Source organism: Nomascus leucogenys, chromosome 7b, assembly GCF_006542625.1.
Source record: "Nomascus leucogenys isolate Asia chromosome 7b, Asia_NLE_v1, whole genome shotgun sequence".
Classification (NCBI taxonomy): Eukaryota; Metazoa; Chordata; class Mammalia; order Primates; family Hylobatidae; genus Nomascus; species Nomascus leucogenys.
The window spans coordinates 34,459,438-34,471,621 of NC_044387.1; the positions used below are offsets into that span (position 1 = coordinate 34,459,438).

Sequence of the window (12,184 nt, forward strand, 5' to 3'; positions counted from 1 at the left end):
TCTCTTAATGCTGTCCCTCCCCCCTCCCCCCACCCCACAACAGTCCCCGGTGTGTGACGTTCCCCTTCCTGTGTCTATGTGTTCTCATTGTTCAATTCCCACCTATGAGTGAGAACATGCGGTGTTTGGTTTTTTGTCCTTGCGATAGTTTGCTGAGAATACGTATTTTCTTTCATTAGGCCCTGTCTTCTTTATCCCCTGTGCTGGTTTGGGCTTTTACATGGAATACAAAAATATTTCCTATTCCCATCTGTTGATATACCATCCTCTGCTATGGTCTGAATGTTTGTGTCTCTCCAAATTTATGTTAAAATCCTAACCCCCCAAGTGGTGATATTAGGAAGTGGGACCTTGTGGGAGGTGGAGCCTCATGCATGAGATTAGTGCCCTTATTCACAGGCCCCAGGGAGCTTGTTTGTCCCTTCCACTATCTGAAGACATGGTTGGAAAGTACCGTTTATGAACAAGGGAAGAGGCCCACACTAGCAACCATGTTTGCTGGCACTTTGATCTTGGACATCCCAGTCTCTAGCACTGTAAATAAATTTCTGTTGTTTATAACCTACTTAGTCTATGGTATTCTATTATAGCAACCCAAATGGACTAAGACATCCTCCAATTTTACACATCCTGCAATCTACACATTCTCAGTGGGGGCAATGTTACTCATAAGAGGGTGAAAACTGGTTATTGGGAGCTGAAAAAATCGTACTCTTTTCATGTTTATATATAAAAAGCACAGATATATACACACAGTCCATAAACAGACATACAGTTTATCTGTGTTATTAATATTTTATAGGGGATGGCAATTAGGGGAAAAATGTCTATGAAGGTTCTGGGGTCGGGGGACAATAATAAAAACAAATCTTTTATTTTGACACAGAGTCTCATTCTGCCACCCAGGCGGGAATGCAGTGGCACAGTCTCGGCTCACTGAAACCTCTGCCTCAAGCGATTCTCCTGCCTCGGCCTCCCAAGTAGCTGGGATTAGAGGTGCTTGCCACCACCCTGGCTAATTTTTGTATTTTTAGTAGAGATGGGGTTTCGCCATGTTGGTCAGGCTGGTCTTGAACTCCTGACCTTGTGATCCACCCTCCTCAGCCTCCCAAAGTGCTGGGATTACAGGCATGAGCCACCGCGCCCGGCCGTGAAAACAAATCTTGACAATACTGCTATCATGTTTGTCAGTTTACTTTTCAGACACCACTTTCGTCATATCTTCACTAACCCAAACACCTTTGGTAGCTCCCATGGTCAACTGTCCAAAGTCCCAATTCCTCATTCTGTAAAGAATGTCCCTAACCATCTTTCTAGTCCTAGCTCTCACTTCTCTCCTGACATAGATCATCCACTCTAGTTAAGTTGCTATTCATACTCTTAACCACAGTTTCTGCTTTTCTACTTTGCTCTCATTAGTATGTTACCTGAATATCTTCCCATCTTTTTCCCTATGAAAATCCATTCAGTTTTAATGTCCCGGCCAAACCCGAATATCATATTTAAAACTTGCCTAATCACTTCAGCCAAGAGATCTCTCATTTTTCTGTATTTCAGTGGTATATCTTATCTATATTCTGCAGTTGATGGAAATTTATTACTATGTGCTTTTAACTATCCTATTCAGCTCTTTCCTCCAAGAGAATATAAGTCCTTGAAGAGCATTTCTGAGCCTTATGCTCCTCTCTGCCTAAAGCATCCTTTGTGCAGTTGACACTGATACTTTTTGGTAATTTATTTAATTATTTCTAATTTTAATTAACATAAAGTTCAAGCATATGTACTGGAGAGAGATATAATAGGAGGAATTTTGTTGATGAGGTAAAGCAATCGATTCATGTAACTTTAAAAAATGTATTTTTTTTTCTTTCTAACTAAGATAATGGGTACATTTATCATCAAGCAGAGCACAATGTTTTGCAGACATAAACCAGAAACTCCACAGAAGACTGAGGCCATGGTGTCTTCATTTCTCCTTCTTTAAAAGAAAAAACCTAAGCAAACAATGATTGTAACAGCTAGAGCCACGTAGAATTTTAGAGTTCATAAGAACTTCAAGAAATTACAGATAATCACTGCTGCTGAGGATCATCTCTTTTTGTGGAGAGACGTAGTCTCTGCTTAAGAGCTTAAAGTAATTTCAATCTAATGGAGCAGCCTCCCCTGTGGGCCTCCTAAATACCTTGCCGGACTGGGCTGGACTGGATTACCTACATTAAGTGTAAGCTTATGTCAGGAAGACAGAGGGGAAAAAAGGGGGGGAGAAAACGAAGAGATGTTGATTCAGCTTCAATAAACTTTCATATAAATTTATATCTAAAAATTTAGAACAAAATAATTTCTTTTTTTTGGGGGACAGGGTCTTACTTTGTCACCCAGGCTGGAGTGCCGGGGCCCAGCTGTGGCTCACCACAGCCTTGACCTCCCAGGTTCAAGTGATCCTCTTGCCTCAGCCTCCCGAGTAGCTTGGAATACAGGTGTGTACCATCACGCTCAGCTAATTTTTGTATTTTTTGTAGAGACGAGGTTGCCCAGGCTGGCCTCGAATTCCTGGGCTCAAGTGATCTCCTAGTCATGACCTCCCAAAGTGCTAAGATCACAGGCATGAGCCACCATGGCTGGCCTGAATGAAACGGCTTTTCTTACAGTGTAGTTAAGCTTGTATCATTTCAAAACATTAAATTGTGGTTTTCGGTACATATTGGGTGGTAATGCCCACCAAAATCTTTTTAGTGTTTAGGGTGTTAAAGGTCTATACCTACCCTGGGGAAGTGCAGATCAGGGTTTTGGTTGGAGGATCCTGGATGGCAGGATGCATCTGAGTTAGGTGGGTCTTAGGGAAAGGGTTGCTGGAATGGGAAACTCCAGGGTTCAGTAGGGGGATGTGGATGGGGTGTTCTGGCAATCATTATGCTAATATGGGTGCTATACAGAAATACCTAATACATCTCACTAGGGTACTGATAAAGAGTATGGCTCTCAAGCCAGACCAACTGAGTTAGAATCCCTTCTCCACCAATTACCAGCTCTATGACTGAGCAGGTTACTTGATTTCTCTGACATTTTCCTCATATATAAAATGAAGATAATATTGGTGCACTTCATTGAGAACTAACATGAGTTAATAATTGTGAAGGCACACCTGGACAGAGGAAATGCTCAAGCATGGACATTTTTATATCCCCAGCCTCCAGTGCCATGGCTGGCATGTAGAAAGCATGTGACAAACATTTGCTGAATAATAAATGTGGGGCTGCCTGTGAGATGAATGAAGCAGACTATTCCTGAGTAGTTAATGAATGATGCTGAGAAGATCCTGATTCCAGTGGCTCTTTATTAAAATATAATGTTAAGTAAAATGACTAGTTTTATGTTATCAATGTCTATTGCTAGGTTCTGTTTTTATATATGTGAAAGCATTATTATTATTGCTTTCTTGTTTTTTTCTCTTGTTGTTGCTGCTGCTGAATCCTCACCAGGAAGGAATTAAGATCTCATTTCCTCAATGAAACCCAGAAAGAAAAGGTTGGTGTTGTGTTCCCTTAGGTTTGAGCTGTGAGAAGCGTCTCTGGTTCATGAGTTTTGGGTGGTAGGATTGGAAGTAGGATGAGGGGATTATGCAGTATTACCCCTGAGCAGGAAGGCAGGCTTTGAGTAGAGAAGTGAGGTACAGCCCTAAGGCTGAGATGTCAGGGAGAGTACAGAGGGTCCCTTTCTGTGGGATTGGTTTGTATTCCAGTCCCAGTTCCCATGAAGTACCCTGGAAGATGGCAAGGTCTTTGATGCGGTCGCTGATGTTGGGCAGTAGGGGGCTGAGGAATGGGAGTGTTCTGGAGCTGCCCCTTCAAGTGAATCATCTAAACTTGTATCTTTTCGGAGAGCAAAGATGAACTGATGACCTTAGAAGCCCTTTATATATATATACATAATGAGATTGTGTAAGCTCCACCAATTTATTTTGTGATATTGAGGAAAGGGGAGTGATAAAGTTTGGGGAAATCTTTTTTTTTTTTTTTTTGGAGACAGAGTCTGGCTCTGTCCCCCAGGCTGGAGTGTAGTGGCACCATCTCGGCTCACTGCAAGCTCCGCCTCCCGGGTTCATGCCGTTCTCCTGCCTCAGCCTCCCGAGTAGCTGGGACTACAGGCGCCCGCCACCACGCCCTGCTCATTTTTTTGTATTTTTAGTAGAGACAGGGTTTCACTATGTTGGCCAGGATGGTCTCGAACTCCTGACGTCATGATCCGCCCACCTCGGCCTCCCAAAGTGCTAGGATTACAGGCTTGAGCCACCGCACCCGGCCGGAAATCTTTTATTAATATGAAAGATGAGGAATTTAGATTCTGACATGATGTGATTTTTAAAAAGAGATAATAGCATGAAATGTCTTCATCTTAGTGTTGTGGGGCAAATTTGAAGCATCTGTAGTATACAGTTTAGCAGATAATTAGCTGAAGCTGGACATAAAAGGAAGATATCTAAAATTAATTTTGATGATAGACATTGCTCTGCAAATTTGGAGCTTTAAGGTGTATATTCACAGATTATTTTCTCTTTAGGAACTGGATTGCTAAATTTGTGTAGGTTATTATTGAGGCACAGGCAGCCTAAAACATGCCATAGTGATTTGAACAAGTCCACTGTAGTGACTTGCTGCGTGGTTCACTTAAGAGGCAGCTCTACAACGTTCCCCATCCTCTATTGCTTTCCATCAGCCACTGCTTCAAAGGCCTTGCCACATTCCAGGGCACCTCATGGGACTTGGAAATGGGATGCAGGCCCAAAATCATCGAGAAGGAATCTCTCCACTGCCCTCCTATGGCCCCACCTCACTTTCCTCCACTCAAAACATGTAAATACATGGCCTTCATATTTAAAATATAAAACAATTTATTATGACATTAGCTAAATATAAATGACTAAGTTTCAATTTCTATATTTATAAGAGATATAATTTAGAGATGAGAAGATGTAGGCCCCATTATATATGTAAAAAAAAAAAGAGCCTGTGTGCATTCAATGATTGGTTGCTGAATGAATGCACCATAGTCCCTATGTATATACAGCCTCTGTATATAAAACACTTACAGCAAGCCTGAGATTGCATGATGAGCATGGCCTTTGCCATCAGATTTAAATTCTGACTCTTCCCTCTTGGGCAAATCACTTGTCTTTAATTGGGCAAATCACTTATTTTCAAGATGGTACTAATAAGAACTTCTGCAACAAATTGCTATAATGATTAAACAAGGAAACATAAGTAACACATCTAACAAAGCACCTATAGTAATTATTCAATAAGTATTTTGTAATAGTTAAGATAAACAATTCCAGCTGCTGTTAATATCTAAATCCAGAATTCTCAGACACTTAACCTTATAAAATCTATTCCTCACTCATTTCAGCGTGAGTATTTCTGGATGGGAGGAATTTTATGTGATCATTTAGGGAATTTCATGTAATCACTTAGGGACTAAGCCTCCTTTCTTTTTATGGCTCTGTCCTCTATGTCCTTAGAATTTTCTCATTTAGCCTATAGATGGAGAAAGTAGGGTGATGTATGGGAAGTTTTGTTGGCATGCACCACTTCTCCCCATATTCCATTAGCTAGAACTCTGTTATAGACACAAATGTAAGGGAGACTAGTTAATGTAATTTCGTTGTGTGCTTAGAAGAGAATGTGTGTTTGGTGAGCGTCTAGTTAGTTTTGGCCACAGTTTTATTCTCCTTCCTCTTCTATTTTTCTCTTTAAAAATCCAGGGATATTTTTATTTATTATTGTTGAATGCTTTTTCTTTTTGAAGGTCTAATTCATCTAGAATTTCTTATACATAAAAAGTCCTTTTTTGGTACATGACCCAGTAGTGATCAAGGTTTGTATCAAAACCCTTGAAGGAGATGAGAGAGAGGGACATGGTGGGGAGGGGAGAGAGGGAACAACATGCAAGCATATTTAGTGCTCATAAGGATGAGGTGAAATAGGCACTCTCATTTCTTCCTCATGAAAGAATAAATGAGTCCAACCCTTCTGCAGGGAAATTTGATTTAAAACATTTATACTGCTTGACATGGTAATTCTAGTTTTTGGAAATGACCTAAGGAAATGCTTTGAAATACAGATATAAATCTATGTAAAAGATATTCACCATAACATTATTCATAGTAACAAATAATTGAAAACAATCTAAATGAAAACCCTAGGGAAATGGTTAAATAAATTATAGTATGTACACATAATGAAATGTTATACAGCTGTTAGATATAATCTTTAGGAATATAATTTAACAACACAAAAACGCTTATGCTAAAATGTTAAGTGATGAAAATAGAATATACAGTTTTAAAGATGGTATAATTCTACCGTGGACAGAAAATATTCAAGAAAAATATTGGCTATAACCCATATCTATATCTAGAGTAGAATGGATAAATTAAATTATTACATATCACTTACTGGAATATTCAGCAATGAAATGAACTCTAGCTCCACCAAATAATGTGAATAAATCTTGCATACACATTGTTGAGTGAAAAAAGAATCAAGATATAAAATACATATATTATGATTTAATTTATATAAACTTTAAAGAACAGAAAAAATTAAAATAATATTTTTAGTGACACATGCTTATTTGATAAAATTATAATGAAAAACAAACAAGTAACTAGTAAATCTTTAGCAAGTCTAAGAATTTCCATGAGATTTTTGAAAACCTTTAAGGAGAAACATATAAATAAAACATGGAATTTTCTGCTAGTCAAGCAGGTGTGGGGTCAGAGCATCAGTGTTTGGAGTATTAACGTAAAGATGACCTCATTTGTTCACGCAGCCTGGTAAAACTTGGAACACACAGTTCCACAATCTACTGATTTATAGTCTTTGGTAGCAAGTAGCAGAAATAAACTCAGGTACTTTGTATAAAAAAGAAATTGATTGTGAGTATACTGGATATATAACTTGGTTTTATTTAACCCCAAAGTAAACAAAAACACAGTTACATCTGGCTTAAATAATATGGACCTTCATTATCTCAAGTAACAAGAAGTCCAGAGGTCCCAGAGTTGGCTAATTCAGTAGCTCAATCAGAGACTCAGGTACCTTTTGTCTAGCTGTTCTCTCTAACCACAGCCTGTTGGGGAGTCTCTCCTTGTGGCTTTATGATGCCTCTGGGTGTTCCAGGAATCATGTACAGATATGATGATATCCAGATATGGGGGGAAGGGGATGATAAAAAGCTTGGGTGATAAAAAGTTGACTTTATCCCAATGTCTGTAGCACGCCTGTGCATAAACCAATCAGTGGTAAGGAGAATGAGACTCTCCATGCCTGGCTTTGACTTCACTGCCTTGGGTCTGGGAAGGGGCCCAGTGACTCCTAGACAAATGACCAATTAGGGCTTCTGTTATCAAGGAAGAGGAAGGGAAGAAAATGACTGTTGGATGAACAACCAACACTGATTCATCTCAAAGAATTAGGGGAAATAACAACTAAATCTTGAGTATGATGGAAAACAGCAGAGTATATTTTGGGAAGTTAGCAGCAGGAATGCATGAATTTTTCATCCCTTATGTGTTGCCATTACTATGACTCCATTCCAACAATTCCCTGTCTCTTTGTCTTTCAGTTCAAAATTTCAAATATTGGAAATGACAGTATTTGAGTGGTCCAGCTTGTGTTAGCTGACCATTCCTGCATCAATAAGCTATAGCTGTGCAGTAAAGTTACTAAGAACAGTCATGGCTGTTGGATACCCACCTCCATAGGTAGCCATCCAAGTGGTGTTTACTATATTCACATTCCTGATTATCTGTTGAAGAGGAAGGTGAGAAAGGTATCCATTTCATGTTTTAATAATCATCTTATTTTTGTTTAGACTCTTCATTATCCCCATATTCTGGTAATTTCATCTTTGACACTGTATTTGACACAAAGAAAGTGTCCTTGACACAAAGAAAGAAACTTGTTTAAGGTAGGTAAACTAGTCTAACTATCTTAAAAGAAACTAATAGTAACCATGAGTTCTGACTAATACACATCTTGTGTTTCATCCTGTCAATGCATAAGAAAATAAAGTATGAAATAGCTGTCATACCAACCATATGGATGAAAGTCCTAGTAAGAAGCACCACCATACCTGGATAATTTGGGTATTTTTAGTAGATACGGGGTTTCGCCATGTTGCCCAGGCTGGTCTCAAACTCCTGGCCTTAAGCGATCTGCCAGCTTCGGCCTCCCAAAGTGCTGAAGGGATTACAGGCATGAGCCACTGCGCCCCGCCTAAGAAAGCAGTTTTATCCTTCCACTGCTAACTCTATTAAGGAAATAGCACCATACACTTTAGCCAATGCAAATTTAATTGGGGCAGGGGGAGAGAATAGAAGAGAGAGGAAGACACAGAGATAGAGAGAGAAATATTGGAGAGAGAAAATTTGGGTAGTTAGTATAACATTGCACTTAAGATTTCTTTACCTGTAGTGAGAGAGGGTGGAGACATCCATTCCCTCTTGCTTCTCATAGCCTGAGCACCCCACCACAAAGTGTCGGATTCTAATGTTTAATGATAATACACTTTTCACGAAACATGGTGTCATATGAATAAATAGCAATTTGTTGCAAATCTCAGAAAATTGGCATCTTGAAAGAGAGAACTTTATCAAATCTTGACATCGAGAACTCTAATAAATACTAAGCTGAATAAAAAAGCATTAGGTAAGAAGTTAGAAAGGTTTTTGGTTGTAAAATTGAACCAAAAAGCTGACTCAATTACAAAAGTTTTTGCTTTCAGATTTTCTGCTGAAGAGAGGTACAAAGGAATTGAAAGCCAACTAAGGTGTGCATAAACATTGAAAAATCTGCTTCAACTTCAAATGTGCAAACTGCTGGAGAAGCTACAACATTATATTTTGCATGCTTATTCTTTAAAATATACTCGACATTGCTGTATAGATTATACATTTATCCATAACATTGTATAATTCAGCGTTACCCATCTAGAGCAAATATATCCTTTATCTTATGCAATCATGATTTAAGAGATTTTCACTGTGATTCTTGTGACTTTTCCATAGTTGTTGATTCTGTAAAGCCCTCAGATAAATTGCAACTTACCGTGTGTATGTATGAAGGTAGTTCTCCCCATGACTTCATTATGTAAGAATCAGCTATAGCTCCTTTCTTACTTTAAAGAAAGCAAGAAGTTTTGAGCATAAAATTTTCAGTTGGTTATAAAAATAATTTTTAAAAATTGTGAAAGTAATAGGATATTTTAGAAAATTGAGGACATAGAGAAAGAAAAAAATACCACTCTAATAAGTAATGTTTTACCATTTTCTTTTTTTTTTTTTTTTTTTTTTTTTTTTTTTTATACTTTAGGGTTTTAGGGTACATGTGCACAATGTGCAGGTTTGTTACATATGTATCCATGTGCCATGTTGATTTCCTGCACCCATTAACTCGTCATTTAGCATTAGGTGTATCTCCTAATGCTGTCCCTCCCCCCTCCCCCCACCCCACAACAGTCCCCGGAGTGTGATGTTCCCCTTCCTGTGTCCATGAGTTCTCATTGTTCAATTCCCACCTATGAGTGAGAACATGCGGTGTTTGGTTTTTTGTCCTTGCGATAGTTTACTGAGAATGATGTTTTCCAGTTTCATCCATGTCCCTACAAAGGACACGAACTCATCATTTTTTATGGCTGCATAGTATTCCATGGTGTATATGTGCCACATTTTCTTAATCCAGTCTATCGTTGTTGGACATTTGGGTTGGTTCCAACTCTTTGCTATTGTGAATAGTGCCGCAATAAACATACGTGTGCATGTGTCTTTATAGCAGCATGATTTATAGTCCTTTGGGTATATACCCAGTAATGGGATGGCTGGGTCAAATGGTATTTCTAGTTCGAGATCCCTGAGGAATCGCCACACTGACTTCCACAATGGTTGAACTAGTTTACAGTCCCACCAACAGTGTAAAAGTGTTCCTATTTCTCCACATCCTCTCCAGCACCTGTTGTTTCCTGATTTTTTAATGATGGCCATTCTAACTGGTGTGAGATGGTATCTCACTGTGGTTTTGATTTGCATTTCTCTGATGGCCAGTGATGATGAGCATTTCTTCATGTGTTTTCTGGCTGCATAAATGTCTTCTTTTGAGAAGTGTCTGTTCATGTCCTCTGCCCACTTTTTGATGGGGTTGTTTGTTTTTTTCTTGTAAATTTGTTTGAGTTCATTATAGATTCTGGATATTAGCCCTTTGTCAGATGAGTAGGTTGCAAAAATTTTCTCCCATTCTGTAGGTTGCCTGTTCATTCTGATGATAGTTTCTTTTGCTGTGCAGAAGCTCTTTAGTTTAACGAGATCCCATTTGTCGATTTTGGCTTTTGTTGCCATTGCTTTTGGTGTTTTAGACATGAAGTCCTTGCCCACACCTATGTCCTGAATGGTATTGCCTAGGTTTTCTTGTAGGATTTTAATGGTTTTAGGTCTAACATATAAGTCTTTAATCCATCTTGAATTAATTTTTGTATAAGGTGTAAGGAAGGGATCCAGTTGCAGCTTTCTACATATGGCTAGCCAGTTTTCCCAGCACCATTTATTAAATAGGGAATCCTTTCCCCATTTCTTGTTTTTGTCAGGTTTGTCAAAGATCAGATAGTTGTAGCTATGTGGCATCATTTCTGAGGGCTCTGTTCTGTTCCATTGATCTATGTCTCTGTTGTGGTACCAGTACCATGCTGTTTTGGTTACTGTAGCCTTGTAGTATAGTTTAAAGTCAGGTAGCGTGATGCCTCCAGCTTTGTTCTTTTGGCTTAGGATTGACTTGGCGATGCGGGCTCTTTTTTGGTTCCATATGAACTTTAAAGTAGTTTTTTCCAATTCTGTGAAGAAAGTCATTGGTAGCTTGATGGGGATGGCATTGAATCTATAAATTACCTTGGGCAGTATGGCCATTTTCACGATATTGATTCTTCCAACCCATGAGCATGGAATGTTCTTCCATTTGTTTGTATCCTCTTTTATTTCATTGAGCAGTGGTTTGTAGTTCTCCTTGAAGAGGTCCTTCACATCCCTTGTAAGTTGGATTCCTAGGTATTTTATTCTCTTTGAAGCAATTGTGAATGGGAGTTCACTCATGATTTGGCTCTCTGTTTGTCTGTTATTGGTGTACAAGAATGCTTGTGATTGTTGTACATTAATTTTGTATCCTGAGACTTCGCTGAAGTTGCTAATCAGCTTAAGGAGATTTTGGGCTGAGACAATGGGGTTTTCTAGATATACAATCATGTCATCTGCAAACAGGGACAATTTGACTTCCTCTTTTCCTAATTGAATACCTTTTATTTCCTTCTCCTGCCTGATTGCTCTGGCCAGAACTTCCAGCACTATGTTGAACAGGAGCGGTGAGAGAGGGCATCCCTGTCTTGTGCCAGATTTCAGAGGGAATGCTTCCAGTTTTTGCCCATTCAGTATGATATTGGCTGTGGGTTTGTCGTAGATAGCTCTTATTATTTTGAGATACGTCCCATCAATACCTAATTTATTGAGAGTTTTTAGCATGAAGGGTTGTTGAATTTTGTCAAAGGCCTTTTCTGCATCTATTGAGATAATCATGTGGTTTTTGTCTTTGGTTCTGTTTATATGCTGGATTACATTTATTGATTTGCGTATGTTGAACCAGCCTTGCATCCCAGGGATGAAGCCCACTTGATCATGGTGGATAAGCTTTTTGATGTGCTGCTGGATTCGGTTTGCCAGTATTTTATTGAGGATTTTTGCATCAATGTTCATCAAGGATATTGGTCTGAAATTCTCTTTTTTGGTTATGTCTCTGCCAGGTTTTGGTATCAGGACGATGCTGGCTTCATAAAATGTGTTAGGGAGGATTCCCTGTTTTTCTATCAATTGGAATAGTTTCAGAAGGAATGGTACCAGTTCCTCCTTGTACCTCTGGTAGAATTCGGCTGTGAATCCATCAGGTCCTGGACTCTTTTTGGTTGGTAAGTTATTGATTATTGCCACAATTTCAGAACCTGTTATTGGTCTATTCAGAGATTCAACTTCTTCCTGGTTTAGTCTTGGGAGGGTGTATTTGTCGAGGAATTTATCCATTTCTTCTAGATTTTCTAGTTTATTTGCATAGAGGTGTTTGTAGTATTCTCTGATGGTAGCTTGTATTTCTGTGGG

The 12,184-nt window shown here is 38.9% G+C and overlaps 1 long non-coding RNA gene across 1 annotated transcript; it reads left to right on the forward strand.

Annotated features, from left to right (window-relative positions):
* Positions 1-2,675: 2,675 nt before the first annotated feature.
* LOC115835891 lies at positions 2,676-9,292 on the forward strand. The gene is made up of 3 exons (XR_004030852.1): positions 2,676-3,525; positions 7,873-7,968; positions 8,785-9,292. It is a non-coding gene; the product is annotated as an uncharacterized LOC115835891 (long non-coding RNA).
* The last annotated feature ends 2,892 nt before the right edge of the window (positions 9,293-12,184 follow it).